Source organism: Macaca thibetana, chromosome 6, assembly GCF_024542745.1.
Source record: "Macaca thibetana thibetana isolate TM-01 chromosome 6, ASM2454274v1, whole genome shotgun sequence".
Classification (NCBI taxonomy): Eukaryota; Metazoa; Chordata; class Mammalia; order Primates; family Cercopithecidae; genus Macaca; species Macaca thibetana.
Window position 1 is genome coordinate 92,368,730 of NC_065583.1, and position 26,701 is coordinate 92,395,430.

The 26,701-nt window shown below is 35.6% G+C and overlaps 2 long non-coding RNA genes across 2 annotated transcripts in view; one reads left to right on the forward strand and one right to left on the reverse strand.

Annotated features, from left to right (window-relative positions):
• The window catches only part of LOC126957498 (uncharacterized), a 56,539-nt gene extending 34,693 nt beyond the window's left edge, over nucleotides 1-21,846 (reverse strand). The window contains exon 1 of the long non-coding RNA XR_007726795.1: nucleotides 20,773-21,846. This is a non-coding gene — a long non-coding RNA (uncharacterized LOC126957498). The remainder of the gene's footprint in view (nucleotides 1-20,772) is intronic.
• On the forward strand, nucleotides 361-26,701 carry LOC126957496 (uncharacterized). The gene is made up of 3 exons (XR_007726793.1): nucleotides 361-433; nucleotides 17,664-17,717; nucleotides 26,502-26,701. It is a non-coding gene; the product is annotated as an uncharacterized LOC126957496 (long non-coding RNA).

Here is a 26,701-nt window from a genome sequence, read left to right on the forward strand (position 1 = left end):
TAGGTTGTTAAAAAAAAAAAGAAAAAAAGACAAGCCATTAATTCTTCTGAAAACCTAACATACTTTCCTGTGCAAATAAGTCACATAATTCAGATGCCAACAATTCAGAAAAATTGAAGCATTTGGTGACTCTTCTTTTATAGCTATTTTGGAGAATCAACATAAAAGAAAAATATACAGATTTTTAAAATAAACTTGAATAATCCATTTGGTAGAACAAATTAATCTTGATGATAATGTCAAACAAGTGATAATGAAGAGGTGAAATCATGAAACCTTAAGGATCCACTGGAGAGAACACAGTGTACTTTAAAGATCTGCTCTCCTGTAGTTCTCACATGTTCTCCTGGAGACTCCAAACAATTACATCACAAAGATGGAGGCTAGAACAGTCAAGCCCCTACAGCCAACCCTGTCTCTCAAGGCTAACCTGGTAGGAAACCAAACTCAAAAGATCTTGCTGTCTTTTGTTTTGCCTTGTTTTTGTTTTGTTTTTGTTTAAAAAAAAAAAAAACTTATTAACACTGAGATTTCATTAAACAAAACACCACTTAAAATTCTAGTCAATATTTAATTTTCTTTTAAAAAACTGTGTTTGGCATAATTTTACCAGCATTTTGTCTTAAAATTAGTTTTATATTTGGCAATAAACCTTATGTCCTTGGTTAGGTTCCTTTTCCTTACTAGTCGAGAATAGTGATGGCCTCTTTCCATCACTGTGGTTGCTGATCAGATTTAATGTGTTAATTTTTGGAAAAGTATTTGCTCATGCTCTATTATTTTTCCTATTTCAGCCTTATTTGTGTGGCAGTGTTTTCAGTTATATACATACATATATGCACACACACACACACACACACACACATCCATACACAGCCATAAATCACTTCTTATACCACCTCCATAATATCAACAAAAACCAGATAAAATTAAAATCCTGTTATTAAGTCAAAATCTCAATTTCTATCTTTCCAAATCAAATTTTTCTTAAAACAATTAAATACCAACAAAACTAAGCAGTTTGGGGTTTGATTTGTTTTTGGTTTATTTAGTTTATTTTGGTTTGCTTTCTCTCTGATAGGTATTTGTAAGATGATAAAATGGCAACACAGTGGCCAACCAGAAGGTAGTTACTAGATATTTCACGAATTGGATACCATTCTCTGAATAATTAATAGTTGATTTCATATTGCAAATGTTTTCTACATATTTCTACAAATTGGTTATAAGAATTTACAAAGGGTGAAAATCAAACAGAATAGTTATTAATTTTTCAAAGGTCGCCTTGAATACCAACTCCTTAATATCAATTGCTTTACAGGACTGATCAATAATTTTTGCACCAAGCTATGAGATTTGCAATTCTTATCATAATACCAAAATTACTGATGAACATGTTAAACTGAAATTTAATTATGCCACAATATATGTTTGTAGATTGTTTTCAGAAAACGTTAAAAAATATTTTGAAATCATGGCCTCAGCTAAGGCTTGATTACATAGGGTATATGATAGTTATTTTTTTAATTGTCATTCCATTGTACATTGATTTCAGATTCATAATGTATTTTATTTATCCATCGATTCCCATCACTATCAATGGAAAATATAACCCCACATTCTCAGAAAACAGTGTTTAAGGATCACTATCTCAGTAAAATCCATTAGTAGACTATCAACTTGATCAATCTTTTGTAAAACTATCTTTTCTGATGCCCCAAGTTTCCTATTTTATACAGTTAAATTTAAAGGTATTTTGTTATAGCAAAAAGAACTCTCTTTACCTCCAACAATGTCTGTTAACAATTACTTGTAAGAAGAACCAATTTAACCCTCTTGTATCCTCTGTTTTAAAACATTCATATCATCTAGACTTCTACGTTGAATTAAAATCTAATTGTGGTGCAATTATGGAAGAGTTATAAAGGTTGTCTATTAAGACAAAGAAATTTTGATATTGGTGGACCTAAAAGATCCTTCTCCATCAACTTTTTAATACAAATTGTAAATATTTATAATTCTAATTTTACTGTGTTGCATTAGTATTTGAGTTTTATAAATATTCTGAAATTTTAAAATATAAAATTTAGAAGTATCTCTTATCATATAATTCCTAAATATTATTTCAAAAAAGTATATTTAAAATGTAGGTAATCAAGAAGAAGGAAGAAAACTCTTCTTCATGAGAAATTGGTAACATGCATATATTTCTTACAATGCTCAAGAACTAATTATTCTCAAATTACTGTTTTATAATGTTACATTAAGCATTGGTTTTCATTTCATAGAAATCTGACATTCTTCATAAGAGAATACTGATAACACAGCAACTGACCCTAAAAGCAAATTTAAACATTTTGGGAATAATACAGTATATATGAATTAATAAAGTCAAAGCCTTACAACTGTAAGCTCAAGGTAAGTAATAAACTATCAAAAATAGTTCCCTTTGGAAAGGTTTTAATACTTTCCATTTCAACAGCTTCATATCCAAGAAATATAACATGACTATGGTAAGCTACCATATGAGCTTATGTGCTGCATATATATTTATCAGGCACTTTCTTTTGAGCCTTAGTAGAGGCTGAAGCTGTCTAGAGATATATTACTTAGATATTCTGAATCTAAGTAAAGATAGAGGTAAAATGTCCTTTAATAAGAGAATCACTTTCTGTACACTTGCATTTGTCTGGACTAGGTATAACAATGAAATTATATGACTGCTTTGGCAGTTTCCAAACATTAAACATTACTGTTTGTCCCTGCTGTTTTTTAGAAGGCAAACACAAAATCATTGCAATCAAAAAGCAAAGTCTGCTCTATTTTGGTTATTCTTTTTTCAGTGTTAAATTTATCAACATAGATTTTAAAGTGTAAATTGTGCTCCTCGTTGTCAGAAAAAAATATCTATATGCTGCTTTAGATAACAAAGGAGTATCCATTTAAAAATTATGTCACACTAAACATAATAAAAAACATTTTAAAATTTATTGGTGTAAGGAATTCCATACAAAAAGCTACAAATGAACAGAAGTCTGTTTCTCCAAAAGTGTGAAAACACAAGTGCCATTAACACTGAAGCGAGTATACACCCAGCCTTGAGAATTCAATGGGTCTGCCTTCTCAATAAATGCATTCTTTTTAATGTTATTCATATCCAGAAATTACCAATGTACCTTGATACAAGGACTCATTTGTTTTGCAATCTGGTGTGATGTGAAATTGTTCCAAGACCAGCTATCTTTTAATATTTGATATGTATTTTTTAACAAAGTACTTGTGTTTATGTGAAAGGAACATAGCAAGACGTTGAATTCTTAGGAATGGTAAGAGTCCTGTGAGACAATACTTTATATAGATCAAAGCAAATGAACTTGTATTAAAATATAAAATAATGGCAGACAAAAAAATCTGTGAGCACATTTTATTTAAGAAACTTGCGGTTCATCATACACATTTGTTGTAATGCTTCTTTCTAGGCATAGAAAAAGAAAGTATATTTCTATTCAGAAATTGAATTTTAAAATAAGCAATGTGAATGAACACCTTTCTATTCTACATTATAAACTGCATATTTAATCACTTAATGTATAAATAATTTAAACTTGAATTGGACTTGAACTTTTCATTTCCTAGAAGAATTTTGAGATATATGCCTAAGAGAAGTTTGACCCTTGAGTTAATCCATTTCTCTAAAAATCCTTGTACCAGAACTTGGTTCAGCTCTAGAAAGAGTCACTGGAGTGTCACCACTTGAGTTTTAGTTCTATCTATAGATCTATATTTTCAATGTAGGTAGGCTCTTTAATTAGAGGCTCGCAATTAGCAAACTCTCTAATTGACAAGGACTCCTTAGTTTTCTAAAACTGAATAGTAATTTTCAGGCAGGCATTCAAGAAGGGATATTAAGCATATCTTTAAAAAAGTAAAAGTAGTGACAGGGAACAGCCAAAAATGTTTGTATTTACTTTCTGCTACCAAATTCCTATAAGACATTAGGAATTAGTTACTATTTATAACTTCCTTACCAACTTCCTTTGTTTATAGTCATCATACTGCTTCAAGATACAGTTAATTTGGTCAGAGAAACAATGTCCCAAAGTTTTTAAAATACACGACTGCAATTTGAGGTTTGCTCAAAGTGCAGATGAAAATTGGTTAAATTGTGGCCTAGCCAAAAATGACAAGTGGGAGGGTAAATGTTGACAACCTCCTTCAATTAGTTCCTTAACCCTTTTTGATTGGAGAAATGAGAAAGTAGAGCTGTGAACAAACATTTAGTGGGGTTGAGTGTGACAACTGGCTTGAGTCAATGGAGGTATTGGGATCTGGACATCTGTGGCTGGAATGAGTCACCAAAACTCATGTAAGACTTTTCAACATTTTTTTTAACAGGGCAGAACATCTAGATCCTTGGCCAATTTTTTTATGTTAGTTAAACTTCTTCTTTTTCCAAATCAAAAATCAGTATAAGTAGACCACAGTTATTGAGGTCAGAGATGCCCCACAAGGATCAAATTAAGAAGTCATTAAAGACTCTCAGGTCTACCAGTCACACTGGAAAGCTATGTAACTTTCCATTTCCTCATCTGTAAATTGGGCATAATACTAGTCCTGGGATGAGGAAATCAGTCAATGTATACAGAGCTTTCAAAACAAAGCCTGGCACCTGGCACATAGCAGTTGCCATATAAATGGTTATTAACCTCATCATCAAATTATTTTTCTCAGAAGCCAAATTTAAGTAATATACAGGAATACATAATTATTACATAATCTACTTGGTCAATAGCAATACAACATTTTCAAAATTAGTCCTATTTTAAATAATTTTCTATTTCAAATACTTTTGGGCATCCAAAAGATGAGCAAATATCTAAAATGCCAAGCAATATTAATTTAATACATTTGAACAGTGTATTAAACAACATTATATGCCTTTCTGAAGCTTTGAATTACAGTTGTATAGTCATTTTACTTATCTTGGTACAATTTTTTTTCCTAGTGATTAAATAACATTTCTGGGAAAACACTTTCTCTAGCTTTTAAAAGTCAGAGAGGTTGGGAATAGAAAAAGTAAACAATGTCTGCTTGTCATTAGAGATGATCTAAATAAACACATTGACCTGATAGAAATATATATATATATATGTATATATTTTTTTTTTTTTTTTTTTTGAGACAGAGTCTCGCTCTGTAGCCCAGGCTGGAGTGCAGTGGCGCAATCTTGGCTTACTGTAACCGCTGCCTCCTGGGTTCAAGTGATTCTCCTGCCTCAGCCTCCTGAGTAGCTGGAACTACAGGCATGTGCCACCATGCCCAACTAATTTTTGTATTTTCAGCAGAGACGGGGTTTCACCATATTGGTCAGACTGGTCTTGAATTCCTGACCTTATGATCCACCTGCCTCGGCCTCCCAAAGTGCTGGGATTACAGGCGTGAGCCACTGTGCCAGGCCCTAGAAATATATATACATATTTTTTTTTAATTGTGAACACAAGTGTCAGTAAAATTTACAACTTGCTTTAAGACAGCTTAGAGTTGAGACTTCCTTGAAATCTAGCTTTGATGTTTGCTGAAACCGTCACTTATCCTTAAGTAGCCTTCAGGAGTTTGCTTAAGGTTATAACTCTAGGAAAACTTACTCTACAACATATGATGAAGAATTGTTGGGGTAAAGGCAGAAGAGCTCATATACCTCGTGAGGGATACTGAATAAGAGCTGTTCCCAGTCATTCTCCAAAATTCCCTGAAAGTCTCCACGAAGAGATGCTTTAAATATTCTCTTGGGTGGGGCCATTTTTAATTTTCTCGTGCTCTCTTTTATATGATATGCGAATTAATTACAGTCATTTCCAGCTCTGACTCAAATGAGTTTCAAAATTGAAACAGAACATGGTTAGGAAAGGGGCTGGTAAAGGAATTCATACTTGAAAACATTTTCCAGACTGTTCTCTTCAGAAGGGAAATGGTGGGAGTGACAGGAGGTATGAGGTATATGTTTATGTCTTTAGAAGAATTTTCATGCCCTGTCCTTTTTTACTCTTTTTCCTTCGCAAATAATTTTTTAAAACACTAGGAAATTTTATCTACTTTCCACTAAGGTCTAGATGACTTATAGTTTTATTGCTATCTGAAAGAGTGAGGAAATATTTGTGGGTTTTATTTTATACTTTTTCAAGTATTTTGAGTGCTTTTTTTTTTTTTTTTTTTGAGACGGAGTCTCACGCTGTTGCCCAGGCTGGAGTGCAGTGGCGCGATCTCGGCTCACTGCAAGCTCCGCCTCCCGGGTTCCCGCCATTCTCCTGCCTCAGCCTCCTGAGTAGCTGGGACTACAGGAGCCCGCTACCGCGCCCGGCTAGTTTTTTGTATTTTTAGTAGAGACGGGGTTTCACTGTGGTCTCGATCTCCTGACCTTGTGATCCGCCCGCCTCGGCCTCCCAAAGTGCTGGGATTACAGGCTTGAGCCACCGCGCCCGGCCTTGAGTGCTTTTTAATTTTTTTAATCTTTCCCTTCTATTCATGCTATTTAATTAAAAGCCACCAGTGATCAATAAATCACAAAGTCCCTTTAAATTTTAAATGTGCAAAGTTACTTGTGTTCCCTATCTTACACAAACTCATGCTACTGCTTAAGCAAACCCCTTTGTAAACAGATATTCAAAAACTATACTTGAAATATCATCTGGCTGAGGACACTGGCAGGATCCAATTGTTATTGTCACAGTAGCACTCTATCCTGGTTTCCATTATTAGTGTATAGATATTTTACATAAATTTGAATATACGTATCCTTCATGCCCCAGTGTTCAAAATATCCCCCATGAAATTTCAGCTTGAGAAAAGTAACTGAATTATTTATTGTTTATAGAGTGTCAATAAACCATTAAAACTTCTACTCTTTTGCCTAGAATGCTTTTTATTTTTTTATTTTCATGGATACATAGTAGGCATATATATTTATGGGTTACATAAGATATTTTGATACAGGCATGCAATATGTAATCATCATATCAGGGTAAATGGAATATCCATCCTCTCAAGCATTTATCCATTGTGTTACAGACAAGCCACTTATGCTCTTCAAGTTGTTTTAAAATGTATAATTATATTATTTTTGACTAATGTGATCTTGTTGTGCTAGTAAATACAAGGTATTATTCATTCTTTCTATTTTTTTTTATAGCCACTAACCATCTGCTCCCCACCCTTCTCAGCCTCTGACGACCATCCTTCTATTCTCTATCTCCATGAGTTCAATTATTTTTTCTTTTAGAGCTCACAGATAAGTGAGAACATGTGAAGTTTGTCTTTCTGTGCCTGGCTTATTTCACTTGACATAATGAGCTCCAGTTCTATGTATGTTGTTGCCAATGACAGAATCTTTCCTTTTCGTGGCTGAATAGTGCTCCATTGTACAAATGTACCACATTTTCTTTATACATTCATTTGTTGATGGACACTTAAGTTGCTTCCAAATCTTGGGATAGTTCACAATAGTGAACAGAGCTGCAACAAACATGGGAGTGGTTCTCTTTAATATACTGATTCTCTTTAATATATTAATTTCCTTTCTTTTGGGTATATACCCAGTGGTGAGATTACTGGATCATATGGTAGCTCTGTTTTTAGTTTTTTGAGGAACTTCCAAGCTGTTGTCCATAGTGGTTGTACTAATTTACATTCCCATCAACAATGTACAAGGATTCCCTTTACTCCATATCCTTGCCAGTGTTTGTTATTGCCTGACTCTTGAATATAAGCCATTTTAACTATGGGAAGATGCTATCTTACTGTAGTTTTGATTTCCATTTCTCTGATGATTACGATGTTGAGCACCTTTTCATGTAACTGTATGAAAATTGTGTGTCTTCTTTTGAGGAATGTCTATTCAAATCTTTTAGCAATATGTATTTATTTAGACAAAGTCTCACTTGGTCACCGAGGCTGGAGTGCAGTAGAACCATCATGGCACACTGCAACCTCTACCTCCCTGATTCAAGCAATTCTCCTGCCTCAGCCTCTTGAGTAGTTGGAACTACGTGCATGCACCACCACACACGGTTCATTTTTGTATTTTTAGTAGAGACAGGGTTTCACCATGTTGGCTAGGCTGGTCTCGTGACCTCAAGTGATCTCCCTGCCTCAGCCTCCCAAAGTGCTAAGATTACAGGTATAAGCCACATCTTTTAGCAATTTTTAATTGGAGTATTAGATTTTTTCATATAGACTTGTTTGATCTTCTTATATATTTTAGTTATTAATCTCTTATCAAATGAGTAGTCTGCAGATATGTTCTCTTTTTCTGTGGGTTTTCTCTTCACTTTGGTAATTGATTCATTTGCTGTGCAGAAGCTTTCTAACCTGAATAGGTTAAAAATGTGATGTGATCCCATTTGTCCATTTTTGCTTTGGTTGGGGAAATTCTTGTCCAGTCCAAAGTCCTGGAGATTTTCCCCAGTGTTTTCTGGTAGTATTTTCATAGTTTAAGGTCTTAAGATTTGTCTTTAATCCACTTTGATTGATTTTTGTATATGGTGAGAAGTAGGAGTCTACTTTCATTCTTCTTCATATGGATATCCAGCTTTCCCAGAACCATTTTTTGAAGAGACTATCATTTCCCCAATGTATATTCTTGGCACCTTTGTCAAAAATGAGTTTGTTGTAGATTTATGGATTTGTGTCTAGGTTCTCTGTACCATTCCACTTATCTATGTGTCTTTATACCACTACCACACCTTTTTGGTTACTGTAGCCCTGTTTTATAATTTAAAGTCAGGTAATATGATTCCTCCAATTTTGTTCTCTTTCTTACGATTGCTATGGCTATTCTGGTCTTTTGTGGTCCCACATAAATTTTAAGATTTTCTATTTCTGTGAAGAATGACATTGATATTTTGATAGGGATTGCATTAAATCTGTAGATTGCTTTGGATGGTATGAACATTTTAACAATATTGATTCTTTCAATCCACAAACACGGAATATCTTTCCATTTTTTGTGTGTCTTCTTCAATTTCTTGAACTGATGTGTTATGATTTCTGTTATAGAGCTTTTTGTTTCTTTGTTTAAGGTAATTCCTAGGTATTTTATTTGTAACTATTATAAGTGGGATTACTTTCTTGATTTCTATTTTAGATTGTTCACTGTCGGCAATATAGAGATGTTACTGATTTTTCTATGTTGATCTTTATATACTGCAACTTTACTGAATTTATTTATCAGCCCTAATAGTTCTTTCAGTGGAGCCTTTTGGTTTTTTCAAGTAAGATCACATCATCTGCAAACATTTTCATTTTTTCCTTCCCAATTTGGATGCCCTTTATTTCTTTCTCTTGTCTGACTGCTCCAGCTGGGACTTCCCTATAGTACTTTCCTTTCCTCTGCAATTATATATAACTTTTTAAGCATTACTAATTATGGTGGAGGATATTAAGCAATCTGATGACCTGAAAGTATTAATAAGTTTTCCTCGGTGTCTAACTAAAAATTGGAGAGAAGATGATTATTCTGGGAACAATATGAGTTTGCAAGCAGGGTTTCCAAGATGAAATTTAAGACAGTGTATCACATCAGCATTTCAAAATTTCAGAAATGTCTAAAAGTGTTTGAAAGTGTACATCATGAGAGTAGCAGAAACCAACACTTCTCAATATGGAGCTTTTTCTCAGAGTGATCAACCAGCTACATGGTGGCAGGTTAAATGCATTGGGCCACTTCCATCATAGAATAGGCAGCATTTTGTCTTACGGAATAGACCCTGGATATAGATTTGAATTCCCTAAATGCAATGCTTCTGCTAAAAATGCTACCTGTGGACTAGAATGTCTTAGTACCACAATGATATTCCATACAGCATTACCTCTAATCAAGGAACTCACTTCACAGCAATGAAGTGAAGCAATGAGCTCATGCTCATGGAATTCAGTCACTCACCATCTTCCCCACTGTCCTGAAGAAGTTGGCTTGATAAAACAGTGGAATGACCTTTTGAAATATCAGCTGCAGCTCCAGGGGGCTGTATGTGGTCTGAATCAGCATCCAATATATGATGCTATTTCTTGCATAGCCAGAGTCTGTGGTCCAAGGATCCAGAGATGGAAATAAAAGTAGGACCACTCGCTGTTGATACATTATGACTTGTGTGTGTGTGTGTGTGTGTGTGTGTGTGTGTGTGTGTGTGCGCGCGATCTACGAGCATTTTTTAATTCCTGTCCCTGCAATCTTAGACTCTGCTGACCAAGAGGTCTTAGCTCTACATCCTAGTGATTTACTAGCAGAAAGTTTTCCTCCTGTCCCTGCAACCTCAGGCTCTGCTGGCCTAGAAAGTTTGGTTCCAAAAGGAGGAATGCTTCCACCAAGAGAGAAATGATGATTCAGTTGAACTGGATTGCCACCTATCCGCTTTAGATTCTTCACACCTTAAGCAAAGGAGGGAGTTATTGCACTATCTGTGGTGACTAATCCTGACTACCAAGGAGAAATTGAACTGTTATTTCACAGTGGAAGTAAGGAAAGGTATGTTTGGAATACAGGAAATCCCTTAGGCCATTTCTTAGTATTATTATTCCCTGTGGTTAAAGAAAATGGAAAACCACAACACAATTCAGGCAGTACTAGGCATGGCCTAGATCCTTCAGGAATGAAGATTTGGGTCACTCAACCAGGTTAAAAAGCCACAGCCAGCTGAGATGCTTGCTGAATGTAAAGGGAATACAGAATGGAAGAAGGTAGTTATAAATACCAGCTATGACCACATGACCTGTTACAGGAAAGAGATATGTAACTGTCATTAGTATTCCCTCCTCATTTTGTTATAAATATGTGTGTGTGTGTGTATGTGTATTAATACCATGTAACATAAAATGTATTGACTTTGTACAATGATATTTAAGTTACAGGATATCAAAGAGAAGAGCAAACAATAGTCAAGAACTTTGTATTCTCTTCTGGGGAAAAAAGTGCATTTTTGGTTGTGTGCTGGATAGTCATATCATATCAGGCAGTTTCATTTGAATATTAATTACAGTTTAAGGAGATGTGTATGGGGACCAATTGACAGAAGTCAACTTCTGGTGATTAATTTTATGTATAAACATGACTGGCCCATGGAATACCAGATATTTGCCCAGCTATTATTCTAAGTATTTTTGTGAGGGTGTTTTCAGATGTGATTAACATTTAAATCAATGAACTTTGAGTAAAGCAGATTGCTCTCCATGATGTGAGCAGGCCTCACCCAAGCAGCTGGAGACCAGAATAGAACAAAAAGACCAGAATTCTCAGAATCTCCTGTAGACAGGAGACAATTCTCCAGCAAGCTGCCTTCAGACTGTATCTACATCACTGGCCCATTCTTGTTCTATAGCAAATGGCCTTTGGATTCAAACTGGAACATTGACTCTCCTGGGTCCCCATCCTGCCAGCTCACCCTACAGATTTTGGACTTATCAGCCTCCATAATTATGTAAGCCAATTCCTTAAAGGAATATATATATAAAATTGATTCTGTTATTTGGAGAACTTTGACTAATAAAATGTATTAATGAACTTTTCATTATGACTAAGGGCACATTGGATGTGCCCTTGTTATTTCTCCTTCTAGCTTTTGTGTTTCTCTCTCTCTCTCTCTCTCTCTCTCTCTCTCTCTCTCCCCCCTCTCTCCTTTCTCTCTTTCACATTTATCCTCCTATTTCCTAATTTCATCATATTCACCAAATAACTCATTCCTTGGAAAATTATCATCTTGGCAATCATTTCATCTCAACATGAAGTAAAACCTCAAATAATTCTCAAATATATATTTCTCAGCCGACTCCCTCTGAAGTTACAGATCCTCGTTTCCAAATGCTTCATAGTGATCTTCATCTGCTTATTTATCAGATTTCTCAATATGTTAAAAACTGAACTGTTTTTTCCCCAAAACTATACTGTTTTCTATTTTCCTTATTCTGTTAATAGCAAAACCTTCCACCCTGCATATTTTGGTTACTCTAGCTCAAAATCACTTTCACCCTCCCTTTTTCTACACAACTTGTTGCTGAATCCTGGCAACCAGTTGCACTGGTTGTTGCCTTTTCCTTTGCAACATCTCTATCATCTATTCTCCCCTTTCCGTCATTCCTCTTTCTCTGCCATTTATGTCCTGGTTCAATCCCAGGTTAGTTCCCCCTGGCTTTCTTCAACAGTTTCTAACAGGTTTACCTTATTCTAGACTCTTTCCTTCTGTCCATTTCACCTATGATGCTGAAATTATTTTCCTGAAGAAGCCATACAAAAATCTTAAGACAAAGAGAAACGAGTGAATGGAAAATATGTCCTCATCCAAATAAGTAAACCCAAGTGTGTTCTCTATTGGAGGGATGGACCATCATAAATGTAACCCAAGTTGTGAGGTAGTTGTGCTGTTGATGGCATCCAAGAACAATAAGCCACATACAAACGGTACCAGGGTATAACTTCAAAGGAACAAGGCAGAGTCAAGAAAAATTTCACGTTCGGTTTGAAAGAGAAAGATGGGAAATCACGAAAGCTTCAGAAGATACAGCCGATCAAAAAGCCAAGGATGAGCAGCCGACCTTAGGTACATGGCTATTACAACTAATTCTCTCTCCAGCCTCCTGGAAACATCTGGCATTGCCAGGGCTGCTCCTGTCTACTGATATTGGGACAGTCAGTGACCAAGGATGATTTGGTGTATGTTTTTAATCCTGCCTCTTGACTTTAGGATTCTTAAAAGCAAAGGTGCTAATTTTCATTGTAATACTTTGCTTCATACTTGGTTGTATACAACTTAATTTTGGTAAACACAAAAGAAAGCAAAACAAAAAATCTTTAGCCTAACATTCAGATCCATTCATGATCTAATTCTGGCTTACCACTTCAAACTTAGTTCTCATCAGAGATTCTTGGCTCAAGCAAACTGAGCTGATGGTCTAAGTACATAGTTCATATTTCCAGCCACTATTCCAGTAGTCTTCCTCATGACCAGAGTTCTTTTTCTCTATATGTAGGAATTGTATTCAGTCTTCATGGAGTATCTTAAACGCCATTTCCTCCAAGAAATCCCACACTTCAAACATGCCCTCTACTCACTCTCTCTTTTCTAAATCCACAGTTAAAAAAATGAATTATTTCTGAAGGCATTCATAATTTTCCCTTCATATTATTGTTGCTTTTATACATTATACCTTCCTATTTTCTGTAAGTTCTCTGACAAGAATTCCTATCTGAGTCATCTTGGTCTGCCTCCCCTGCAACAGCAGTAGTCCTGTACACAGTGAACACAATATATGTTTGCTAAACTTAAAAATAAATTTGTTACACTTCTTAAGTTTTAAACATCTATACTTTATGTCACCATTTCTTGACCTGGTACATCAGCAGTAGAAGAAATCTTAACAAAATAATTCTTCCCCTCCCTTTTCAATTGCATAAAGCCTAGTCCTAGATTTTTGCAAACTTCATCAAATATGGTCATTGAATATCTGGGAAACACTAAGAAAGGCAGATACATACTCTGATGAGAACAATGCTAATAATGATAAGAGTTATACAGCACTGTGATGTGTTAGACATTGGTCATTGCATACACTAACTTAAATCTCACATCACTCTTATGATGCTAGTATAGATGAAGAGACTGATGTACAAAGAGTTTAACAAATTTGCCTAAATTCAAGCAACGTGTAAGTGGTAGAGAAAAGACTCAAATCCAGGCAGTCAGGAATCAGAATTCATGCTCTTAAGTCCACTCTACAAAATACAACTCCTATTATATTCAACCTACTATTCAGAAAAATGTCCATGTTGAAGGGATGGTCCTTGGTTTGAAGAATATCTCATCTTCCAGCTCCCTTCAATGAGTGACCCTTGAACCCCTTCTCAAGGGTGAATGGAAGGCACTCTAGAGCAAAGGGCACATGAGGGATCAGGGACTCCAATGAGTATTCGAAAATGACATTGGGGCAATGAAAATTTGAGTAATACAGCTCCAATGTCATTATATAAGGATTTCAGTACAGGGAGGTATAGAAAATGACGTGTTTCAAGAGTGTTGCCTTTGTAGTAGCCTCAGAACCAAACTTTCTAAAAAGTAAAGTGGAATATATGTGAATACTGGAATCACGAATACCCTTATTGCACACACCCTGCTGTGAGTTACTCTTTGAACAGAATTGCTGCTTAGACTTCAAACCACTGCTGTGACCTCAAGAGGTTAGCAGAAAAGAGAAATTCTTTGGTTTAGAAACCATAACATGGGTATAATGCCATTTAAAGGCCTAAGACTTAGAACTGAATATGGCTTTTTGGGAAAAGTCAGTCAATCCTCTTCTAAAAAGGAGGAAATCTCAATGAAACCTAATGCTTTTAAATTCCAGATTAATATAGAAAGACCTAATAGGAATATAATGTGATTTTACCCATAAAAGTAGATGTCATATTCTTAAACATCATTAGCTAAATCATGTTCTTTAATTGATCATGTTCATACTAGACATTTTTTTTTTAATTTGCGACAATCTTTTCAATGTGAAATGGTAGATACCTGCTAGTGCTCTGGAGAAAGAAATAGTGAAATATAGGCTACATGAAGTGTTTTGGGACCATGAAGAGTATATAACATAGCAAATTAAAAAATAGTTCAGGAAGTGAGCAAGCCAGGCAGCCTCACTATAAAACAATGGATTTAAACTACATATCTGTAGATTTGATAGATGAGGAGCAGGGTTCTCTTAAGAGAGAGTCCCAGAACAGAGGGCAGAAGTGTTTATATAACCTTGTGATTGAACTAGAAAAACAAAAACAATAACAACAACAAAACCTCTAAGATTGCAATTCTGAAATCATATATGGGTAAATGAAAATTCCTAACTCCTCTCTCCCAGTCTATATTTTTAAAATGATTTCTGTCCCTTTCCCTCAAATTCAGCAATTTTTGTCCTTCAGCATATAACCAAAAAAGGATTTTCTATTTTTTTTTTCAGGAGGCAGGACATATGAATCCCTTTTACAACAGCTGCAAAAAATAAAAATAAGATACCTAGGAATATACTTAAACAAGAAGTGAAAAATCTCTATAAAGAGAACTACAAAACACTGCTGAAAGAAATCACAGATGACACAAGTAAATAGAAACACATCCCATACTCACGGATTAGAAGACTCAGTATTGTGAAAATGACCATACTATCAAAAGCAATCTACATGTTTAATTCAATTCCCATCAAAATACCAACAGCATATTTCACAGAATTAGAAAAAACAATCCCCAAATTCGTATGAGGCCAAAAAAGAACCCGAATAGCCAAAGCCAATCCTAAGTAAAAAGAACAAATCTGGAGGCATCACACTACTGGACTTCAAATTATGCTACCAGCCTATAGTTACCAAAACAGCATGCTTCTGGTATAAACATAGGCACATAGGCCAATGGAACAGGAGAGAGAACCCAGAAATAAAGCCAAATATTTACAAGCAAGTGATCTCTAACAAGGCATATAAAAACAGAAATTGGGGAAAGGACACTGTTTTGTAGATGCTGCTGGGAAAAATGAATAGTCACATGTAGAAGAATGAAACTGGGTCCCAATCTCTCACCTTATACAAAAATCAACTCAAGATAGGGCAAAGGCTTAAATCTAAGACAGAAAAACATAAAAATTCTAGAAGACAACTTAGAAAATCTCTTCTAGACATTGGCCTAGGCAAAGAACTCATGACTAAAACCCCAAAGGCAAATGCAACAAAAACAAAAATAAATAAATGGGATCTAATTAGATGAAAAAGCTTCTGCACAGAAAAGGAAATACTCAACAGACAACCCACAGAATGGCAGAAAAATGTTTGCGAACTGTACATCCAACACAGGGCTAATATCCAGAATCTACAAGGAACTCAAGCAAATCAGCAAGAAAAGAACAAATAATCCAATCAAAAAGCGGGAAAAGGACATGAGTAGACATTTCTCAAAGGAAGATATGTAAATGGACAAAAAACTTATGAAAAAAATACTCAACAGCCTACTAATCCTCAAGGAAATGCTAATTAAAACCACAATGAGATATTACCTAACTCCTGCAAGAATGGCTATTATGAAAAAGTCATAAAACAATAGATGTTGGCATGGATGTAGGAAAAAGTTAACACTTATATGCTGCTGGTGGAAATGTTAATTAGTACAACCTCTATGGAAAACAGTGTGGAGATTCATTAAGGAAAAAACAGTAGATCTGTTCAATTCAGCATTCAATTTGGCAGTCCCATCCCACTACTGGGTATCTAGCCAAAGGAAAAGAAGTCATTACATGAAAAAGACTCATGCACATTGTATGTTTATTGCAGCACAATTCACAATTGCAAAGATATAGAACTAACGTAAGTGCCCACTGACCAATGAGTAGATAGAGAAACTGTGGTATATATATATATATATATATATACACCATGGAATACTACTCAGCCATAAAAAGGAAAAAAAATGCTTTTGCAGCAACTTGGATAGATCCGGAAGCCATTATTCTAAGTGAAGTAACTCAAGAATGGAAAACCAAATACCTCATATTCTCACTTATAAGTGGATGTTAAGCTATGGGTATGCAAAGGAATACAGAGTGGTATAATGGACTTTGAATACTCAGAAGGGGGAGGATGGGAGGAGGTGAGGGATACAAACTACATACAGGGTACACTACTTGAGTAACTAGTACACTAAAATCTCAGAATTCAATACCATGTAACTTGTCATGTAATAAAAAACAACTTGTACCCCAAAAGCTATTGAAATAAAAATAAATAAATAAAATTAAAATGGAAAATCTTAAGAAAAAGAAATGATCATAATAATAGTTATCATTGCTATATAGATAATATAATAAAAGAAGGAAGGGAGGAAAAGAGGGAAGGAGGATGAGAAGAGAGGAGGAAAGGAGCAAGGGAGGAAGGCATGAAAGGAGAGAGGAAGAGAGGAAGGAATGGAGGGAGACAGGAAGGTAGGAAGAGGGGAGAAAGAGAGGAGGACGGAAGGCAGGAAGGCAGGAAGGCAGGAAGGCAGGAAGGCAGGAAGGAAGGAAGGAAGGAAGGAAGGAAGAAAGGAAGGGAGGAAGGGAGGGAGGGAGGGAGGGAGGGAGGGACAGGGTGGGAGGGAAAAAGGAATATATAGTTTTAGGTTGTGTCATTTCTTATAAAATATATTAGGTTACATCATCTCCTTCTCCTTTCAAAGAAACCTATCAAAATAACACCTTGCTAGTTTTCTCTGGGGTTGTCATTCTAATCATGTTCATATATACTAGTAAAACATTTTGTTACTAGAGTATTAATATTTGGTATATGACTGAATCTCTAGCACTCATAATAAACATTTGCTCTATATAATAGATGCTCTTAGATTTCCTTTAATAGATTTATTAATAAAAGAATAACTACTGGTGGAGGCATCTGTGATGCCTCCAGATTTGTTCTTTTTATTTAGGATTGCTTTGGCTATTCGGGTTCTTTTTTGGCTTCATACGAATTTTTTTCCCTACAATACTAGAATCATCAGTAGATCAAGCAGATAAATGTGCATCAGAGATAAATACACATCATCAGTAGATACAGCAATTAATTGGGCAAATGTTTTCTATGTAAGCAATGTTTCCCTTTTTTTAATCTCTTCCAGTCACTTTTGAAGAAAAATACTACAAAAATACTTACATGATGTTCATTGCCTCAAGTAAGTGATTTTATCATTCTAAACTGTTTAAAATAATCAGCCTCATAAAACTTTAATGACCATCACTTTCTCACACTGTATTTATAGTGAAACCTCCTTATTCATTTATCAAGAGACAAATACTCAAATACTTGCATTATCAAATTATTACATGACATGTGTTTCTCTGTTCCAAGTTCCAGATGTGTCCAAGTAAACTGTAGTCTCATAATACAAGCTCAGTGCTCTATAGACTCTTCCATACAAATTTCATGGATTGTATCAGACTCTGAATATTGAGAGCACTTAAATATCATTGAAATATGTTTATCTAATTTAATTAACTTTTCCTACCATATTGAGTATATCAACAATAGTTTTACCACTATCCCTTAGGCTGAATGATTATAGTATAATTTATGGAGATGAAGCCAAGAGCATATAACTAGTAAATCATCTATCATAAGCAAAGTGGAAAAGCATATTCCCTCTGCACAGGTGGATGATAATATTTGTGCCAAATAATATAGCACTTCTCCCCCTCCTTGGTATTTTAAACATGCATTTTGTTGTCAGGCTCCCTGCCAAAGGCTGCATGGGTCACAGTGGAGTCTCCCTAATAATTCAAAAGGTGAGTTAATTAGAGGTTGCAGTTTGGAATGTTATCAAGCTGCCGCTTAGACATCTTTCTGCTTTCCATACAGGTGTGAAATATTGACAGCAAATTTTAGAAGTGTGATGACATTTTTACCTTTCACGTACTTGATTAGATTTTGATATGACTCATACTTTAATGGGAATAGAAACTATACCCCTGTTCAAGTAGCTATTTACCATAAGGCAGCACTGGGGAAGCTCAAAAGAAATGTAGTATTTAACGTATTAACAAAAAACTCTTGGGAATTCCTACCTTCTCCCATTAGAGCACAGAGGTTGATTTCGATTTTTTTTGGTCAAAATTAACCATTTATACCACAGTACCTTTCATTAACATATTTTGAAATTATGATGACACTGAAAGCAGATTACAATGAAGCTTTGTTAGTTTATAGTAATACATTGATTATATAATCACATTTCCTGAATAATAGTCCACTATAGAGATAATGTCAACGTTAGGGCTGTTTTTGCCTTAATATCATATCAGGAGAAAGACTATAAAGAGGCCCACATTTTGTCATGTATCTGGGAACATCTGGGTAAGAAATAAGTGAAAAAATTAGCTACAGCATAAAGGGAGACAGTTCTATAACATGTATTTTATCATTACACTCCTAGGAGTTCAAATTTTTTAATGCATTTATTGTGATTAAGAGTTTTAGATAACGATTGTATCTAAATATCCTTTTTGAATTGCCCTATTTTTTTTTCCTACAATACTAGGATCATCAGTAGATCAAACAGATAAATATGCATCAGAGATAAATACACATCATCAGTAGATACAGCAATTAATTGGGCAAATGTTTTCTATGTAAGCAATGTTTCCCTTTTTTAAATCTCTTCCAGTCAAAGTCAGACACAAGCTTTAATCTAATGTCCCATGCAGGTCTTCTATTTTCTGATTTCCCCCAAATAAAAGGCCATTTGCTAAACCTCCAAGTTTGACATAAAATCTTTACATATGACCTTTAAATATTTTTGCGTATTTTATTTACTTTTCCATGAGTGATGAAGATGATGATAATGGTTACGATGATAATGAAAATGATAGCAACAGAATTGAGGACAGGTTTGTTTTAAATATTTAAAAATTAAATTTAAATTGATTAAAATTCACCCAATTATTGGTCTTTTTATGTATTTGTGGAAAGTATTTTAATTTTGTTCCAATGAAAGCAGAGCCTCAGACAAGGGTGTAAAAGCATGTGGATTGGTTTGGAGGTCATCTCAGTAAGCAGGAATGAAGGAGTGGCGAGAGGCAGGGTAGGAAAAGTGCAAATGTATGAGCTTATTATTGACCTTACTTCTGTAAGGGCTCAAGTCTGCTCAGACCTCTAAGAAGCGTACAGAATGCCTTCCAACATTGTCCACCTGAAGAAGAGGAGTTGGCCGTTCTTATTTCTCATTGTTTAAAGTTTGTCCCCAGGGGCGATATATTTTCCTTTTTCTTTTTATTCTTTTTTTTTTTTTTTTTTTTTTTTGAGACGGAGTCTTGTTCTGTCGCCCAGGCTGGAGTGCAGTGGCGTGATCTCGGCTCACTGCAAGCTCCTCCTCCCTGGTTCACGCCATTCTCCTGCCTCAGCCTCCCGAGTGGCTGGGACTACAGGCGACCGCCACCACGCCCAGCTAATTTTTCGTATTTTTAGTAGAGTCGGGTTTCACCGTGTTAGCCAGGATGGACTCGATTTCCTGACCTCATGATCCGCCCGACTTAGCCTCCCAAAGTGCTGGGATTACAGGCGTGAGCCACCGTGCCCAGCCATATTTTCTGTTATTAAATACCCCACACTTGTTAGCAGTGTTCATTTCAGGCCATAGGTGAAATGCCAGCATAGCTGAAAAAGCCCAGAGGATGTAAGCTGAAAGATACCAACCAAGTGCTTGAGATAGGAAACCACCATCCTGAGAGAAGTTATGCCTGGGCTTACAAGAAACCGACCATGAAATGCAATTGTGGTCACAAGCATATGTGGCCAAGGGGATGAAATGAGGACACCAAAGATATCCATTAAGAATTAAGTTATTTTTAAGACAAAAACTCATACAAGTTTTGTTGTGGTTAAATTTTTAAGTTCTCTCTCAACCAAATATTTTGCTTGAGTACAAATTAGTGACTGGCATTTCATCACATTTATTTTCCTTTGCCTGACAAAGCAACTAAGAGAAGACAGCCTTGACTGTATTAATGTAAGAAAGGAGAGGAAAGGATTTCCTAAGACTTCCTACCTCTAAGCACAGACTGGTGGTTTATTATTGTACAAATTTTGTCTTCTTTGATAAGGTAGACCAATTCCCGATAACAAGCAGTAAAATGATCAAAATGAACACGGCAGAAAAAAACTTATTGAAAACCAACATAATTCATAAATTGTGTTAGATGGAATTATTGATTGGAGGATATTTATTCCCTTACCTCTCCACACCTATGTTATACTGTACATTTGTAATCTCCAATAAATCAGGCCTCCAGATGTTCAATACTGCCTGTAATACAAACAAAAGCTTGATAAACATTTGTACATTGGCATGTCTCCTCTCAGAACTCTCCCCCCATGAAAGGCAGCCACCATACAGATATCATACCCTCAAGAAACTAGGGCTACATACTCAGTGAGAAACCCAAAAGGAAGAGAAGCCATCTTAGACTTTCTGGCACTGAGTTCTCATCTGAAAGTAGATGTTTGAGTGACCCCAGTTATATCATATGAAGCAAAAGAACTACCCCCAAAAAAATGAGAAATAATAAACACTGCTTTTTAAGCTATAGTTTTGGATGTTTTTTTCTGCAGCAATGTATAACTGATACAGAAATTGGTGCCAGAAATGGGATTCTATATAACAAAAACTACAACACGTGGCATTAACCTTGGGAACAGCAAATGAGTAGAGGCCTGAAGGCGGCAAAGAGATTGTTTGGTAGAGGCTTGAAAACCAGTTAAGAAAGTGTGGATGAAGCTTGTAGAAAGAACAACCTTTTGTTAGTGGAAAGACGAATGAGATTGTTGCCTGTGATAACTCTGAAGATAGAAAATATGCTTAAGAAACGTATGGATATTTCCAGGTAGAATGCTGAATATGTCAATTGATTCCTTTAGCCCCTTCTGATAAGGTATTGTAAAAGATAGTTGAACTAAAGATAGAATTGGTCGATTTCCAAGCATAATTTAGAGAGGATATTTCCAATCCAGAACTCCGTGGGTGAAAAAATGAAAATCTTTCTTATTTTCAGCTTCTTTAGGCAGAAAAAAAAAAATTAAGAAACTATTTCAGGGCAGAAAAAAAAATCCAGAGTGCCACCAAAAAGGCATGACTTTGGGGTCAAGATCAAATTAAAGATGAAGATATAATATCCTCTGTTGAAACCTCAAGAGATTTAAGGTAATGATTTAAAGGCCTATATGGCATCTTAGAATTCTCAGGGTGTTGTCCCATAGCAGGCAGCCTCAAGTAGAGATGAGCTGGTCTTGAAGAGATGTATGAGTGTAGCTTCAACCTAATTTAGTAAATTATGGTTTGATGTATAGAAAACCCATAAGTTATTCAAAGGAGTTGAATCAGTTTTTGATAGAAATAGTTTAAAGTTAAAAGATGTACCCGGGCCCCCAGCTTTCTGCAGACAGGAAACAGGTTGGAAATTTTTTTCAGCTGCAAATATATGCCATTCCTCATGGATAAGGAAAGATAAGTCAGAAAGCAAAGCCAGGAGCTGAGAGGGTGAAGCTAAGAGTCAAAAGTGTGCAGCCATGAGTAATGGGTAGGAGAACCATGACCAAGATGCATAATTGAATTTTAATCAAGGCAAAGTCCCAGAACACGGGAAACTGAAGACACTTACCCAATACGATTGGTAAAATGTATTGCCATGAAGAATACTATTATGTGCCTTCAATTCTGCCTCTTTTTAAATGAGAACCTCTACTGTGCTTATCCTGTCCCATTGTGCATCAAGCATGTGTGGAGCAAATAACCTACCTTTTTAGTTTTCAAACATTTGCTACCCAAGAAGTCATGCCTGAGGAACAGTATCTAAGAAGCTACACATAAGGCACCACATCTGAGACATCTCATTGTACCAACACATTGTACAAACAACAAATTTTGTGTCCTAGGTACCTCTCCTACCTAACTCTATTCCTGATCCTTCTTTAAAATCAAATGTGTAAAGCACACCTGTCCCAACTGACCTGTAGACACATTAGACAGAGGTAAATGTTTGTTGTTGTATGTTACCAAAATATTTGTTATTTTTTCCTCAACAGGGTGAAAATATAAACCTTGATAATCAAACTGTGACATCCAGATCCATGATGTCTGCATCTTTATACTCCATACTCTTACGAATTAAATTGTCCCCCTCCATCAAAATTCATATGTGGAAGCCCTCACCTCTATGTGCCTATATTTGGAGATAGGGCATTTAAGGAGATAATTAAGGTTAAATGAAATCATAATAATGGGGCCCTAATCCAGTAGGACTGGTGTCCTTATAAGAAGAGAAAAAGACACTAGAGATTTCTAGTCTCTAATGGAAAAGAGGAAAAGGTCATGTAAGGACACAGTGAGAAAAGACAAGCCAAAAAGACAGACCTCATCTGCAAGCCGAAAAGACAGACCTCATCAGAAACCAAATTTTCTGATACCTTGATCTTGTACTTCCTAACTCCAGAACGGTGTGATAATAAATTCTGTCACTTAAGCCACCCAGTCTGTGGTATTTTGTGTGGCAGCCCTAGCCCACTAATACACATACCTAGCATAGTGCTGAATGCATTTTTAAAGTTTGCTGCATAAGTAAGAGCTTGCCATCTCTCCTTCTCTCAGCATGAAGTATATCTTATTTTTAAGCAAAATTTACAAAGCTCCAAAATCCAGCATCCAAAGAGAAAATACCTGCCCATTAGTCACAGAATATAAATTGTATCCTTCAAAAGATTCATTTTGATTTTGGTTTTGAATTGTTGTCTTTCTCTGAATCAAACTTCTATGGATACAACCTGCGTTTACAGATCCTTTCTTTAAGGTGTACCACCTACCCCTTGGCTTTAGCATATTGGTCTTTGTGATTGATCTAGCAAATTCAAATGTGGCCATTTTGCCTTCAAGAATGTCCTAAGGTTTTAATCATTATAATACAAAGGAATATGATTTTTAAAATCATAGAGCCCATGTGGTGCAGGAAAAAATGGTTTAGATCAAGAACCATAGTTACAGTCCTGGCACTTGAGTCACAGGTAAGGGAATAAAATTCCATGGTCATGATTTTCTCAGCTTTCAAAGTGAGATGTCAAACCAGTGATTCCTGAAGCCACTTCTCGTACTATGGATTTATGAATTTGTGACTATGAGTCTTAGGACATATAGTTGCCTGATTATTTGACTTATATCACATATTGTCATGTTATTTGTTAATGCTTTGGTCTAATCCTAAAATGTAGTTTATGGATTTTTTAGTGTAAATACCTGATGTTCATTTAAAATACATGTACGAATTAAGTGTAATTTTTCTCAGAGATTTTGAACATGAGAAAAATGTACATCAGTGCTACATAATTAAGTACCATTTATTTTTTTGCACTGTTTAGGCAAGTAGAGATATTCAATTGCCATTGAAATATTTTTGTAAACCATGCAACCTTTTGCACAAAAGATAATTATGAAATAGCTAACATTCATTTGACCACAACCAATAAATAATTTATGAACTGGGTGTTTGAAATTATGCAAATATTCTAAATACTTTTTGTTGCCTGTACATCTGAGTAAGTATGATTCAGAAGAAAGTGTGCGATGGATTAATAGATTCAACATTGAAGAGATTTGCATTTCTACAGAGTTCTTTTCTTTGCTGGCTCCTACTATCTTTAGTATCATGGCTCAGAAAACAAGCTTGACAATACTGTCTCTAAATGTATTTGAATATCCTGGCATCCCTATTCATCAGCCTCTTTGATGCTTTAAATGTCTTTTGCTTTCTTTCCAGAACTCTTTATGAAGGCAGAGAGATATGCTTTTAGTAGAGTATCCAACTATTTTATAATACACACTAAATGGAGGGGAAAATAGGTGTCTTTAAATATTTTATATATCTGTGATAGCCCATAGCAGAGTTCTGATAGAGTAAGTTGCAGAATGGGCTCATTACTGTGAGCATACTGCATGCCAGGTGCTACATACATCACTGCAATGACTAGGAACTGTTGAGTTTATGAATTCCCTATCAAAATGGAAATCTTATTGACAACTACAAATTGATGGACAAACTCCATTAGCAATTATGTTCATATTGCCTTTAGAAATATAGGCTAACATTGCATGAAGGAAATGAGTTTGATTTTGATTATAATCAAGTATAAAAAGCTCTTATCATTTTTAACAGTGTATCATCCAAAAATATTTCTTAGAGAGTACTGTGAAATTTAGGGGTCATTCATTTTCATGTCTTTCAACACCCTGTGGTGGGAAGCGGGGGGGAATTTCTGTTAATAAAGATATTCAGAAATCTTAAATCACTATTACTATCCTAAAAAAAGATTTAATATTTATATTGCTAATGTGCTGTTGTTTTATCTAACATTTTTTGGTTATCTAACAGCTCACTTTTCCCAGATATACCTTCATTTCTGACCAAATTTCATCACACAGGGTAATAGATGTATTGATAGATTGGTACCGTCCATTGTTCTATAAATCCAATGAGTATTTAAAGAATAAGAAGAGGGAACTATACAAAGAGCTATGGATTGGCAAAGATATTTGACTATTTTTTAATATTAAAAAGTCTTTTTCCTGTAATGTCCAATTGCTTAAGAGTTGTCTAATATTTTACATATATCCACAAAAGAAAATTCACATCATGTGAGTTTATACCTTATTTACTATCGTGCTTATTTTCTCTGAAAGAAACAATTTCGCTTAATCCTACTTAGTCTTTCATCCTCACAGAAGTTCCTAAAGCAATCATTAAGTTTCACTGTTAATACAAATACAAGATTTTTTAAACATCTTATTACTATTTGCCCTGTTCATATCCTCAAATGTCTTCCCCTCTATTTACTCATTTACCTCTTTAAAAAAAAAAAAAAAAAAAAAAAAAAAAGTGTTTCCTTATGTGTTTTTCTGCCCTGAAAACCCAGACCCACAAACTCTGATGACTAGAACAAAGAGCTCACTCTTTTTGGCACTGTTGTATGAATAATACTTGCTTATTTTATTTTCATTTAAATGTGCTATGTCTTTTGTTCTATGGTTGCACAGCACAGAATCGCCCACCTACTCCACTCCCCTCAAAATGGAAGGTGGCACTGTTTTCTTAAGTTATCCATAAATAGTGAAGCAAAAGAACACATCAAAAGCTGTGCACCCTGGGGATTGCTTATTCTGTTCTACATAGAATTCAGCTGAGTTAACTTTAAAACATTCCTTTTCATTTAAGTGCTCCCTTAAACAGCGTAAAGGATAGAGCACCACATAAGCTGCTTACAATTTCAACTGCACATTTTATCAGGAAAGCTATCTATCCCAGATTTCTTCTCTTCAGAAAAATTTTAATGATCCAAGGTCACACCTTTTAAAAAGAATGAGGTCTAGTTTTACATAAGAAGGTCCAACTTGTAGGGTTTTATTTTCTTTTTATGCTCAGACCTCACAAACCGAGGACCGCAGTCTTCAAATAGCCTTCCTTGTTAAAATTGAACTCAGAAAAGAAGGTTATTCTACCTCAGAATTTTAAATAAAGCTTCTACAACAAAGTTTAGTGTTCCAAAGCTTTAAATAAATCTGAATTAAAGCAGCACTCCATCACTAAGGTGTTTAAATTGGGTTGCTAATCCCCTTACGCTTGAAACAGGGCCTGGCATTTTGGGGGAAAGCAGTGTAGACCTGGGATTGCTTCTCAAAGTGTGAGCCTCAGACCACCTGCATCACCATCCCCTGTAGTGCTTACTCAAAACAAATTCCTAGGCCCGTCCCAGTCTGACTGAATCAGATTCTCTGTAGGCAGGCCCGGTACCTGCACCACTGACACATTCCTCAGGTGACTTTTGCATCAACCACAGTTTAAGAACCACTGCTGGGCATCCATCACTGTGGCGGAAGGAGTCCAGCTGGCATCACCTCTTAACCTCTTAAATTCTTCCATTTCAGGAGACTGGTGCTTTTAAGTTGAACCTTACCACCACTTTGAGACCAGGATTATGCTAAGAAGATTAAGGTCCCTCCGAATATTCAGAACTTTTGTCTCCCTGCTGTCAGCAACCAAGGAAGCTGGCAAACGCTGGTCTCACACAGTAACATTTAGTGCCGGTCAACACACCGTATGGGCTAACATCTGAGCCCAGAAATAG